The sequence below is a fragment of the Sinocyclocheilus rhinocerous genome, unplaced genomic scaffold, assembly GCF_001515625.1.
Source record: "Sinocyclocheilus rhinocerous isolate Xijiao unplaced genomic scaffold, SAMN03320098_v1.1 scaffold1555, whole genome shotgun sequence".
Classification (NCBI taxonomy): Eukaryota; Metazoa; Chordata; class Actinopteri; order Cypriniformes; family Cyprinidae; genus Sinocyclocheilus; species Sinocyclocheilus rhinocerous.
The window spans coordinates 727,620-728,037 of NW_015644043.1; the positions used below are offsets into that span (position 1 = coordinate 727,620).

Consider the following 418-nt stretch of genomic DNA (forward strand, 5'->3'; position numbering starts at 1 on the left):
CCCCTTTCGAACGTTGTTGTCCGTAGAATAGACAACAACGAGCGATGTCAAGGTGCAGAACAATCGAACACACACCTGCCACTCACGGCTGGGAGCCAGTGGCGGCTCTTTGGCTGTTGGTGCCTCCAGGAGTGGTTGTGGTGCCGTGGTGGATGCTGTTGGACATACCGTGGTGTTTGCAGGATGAGGATGCCTTTTTCCATGGCTTTTCCCAGTGGTTGGTGAGGCTGCAGGATCAGTTCCTTTGATGTCCTCAGGATCTCTGCAGTATTTAGGTTGCCAGATGTATTGTCTCTGGCCAGCTCGTTGGGGTCTGTTGGGCCACACGGTGTGTGTGTCTGCAGTGATCCTCTGGAAGAGTCCCTGCCCCACCCCCCTGTGGCTGCTGGCTGGTGACGTGTGAACAGTGGGCTCTCGC

The 418-nt window shown here is 56.2% G+C and overlaps 1 long non-coding RNA gene across 1 annotated transcript in view; it reads left to right on the forward strand.

Annotated features, from left to right (window-relative positions):
• The first annotated feature begins 6 nt into the window (after positions 1–6).
• LOC107757901 (uncharacterized) overlaps positions 7–418 on the forward strand; it is a 2,439-nt gene continuing 2,027 nt past the window's right edge. The window contains exon 1 of the long non-coding RNA XR_001641976.1: positions 7–221. This is a non-coding gene — a long non-coding RNA (uncharacterized LOC107757901). The remainder of the gene's footprint in view (positions 222–418) is intronic.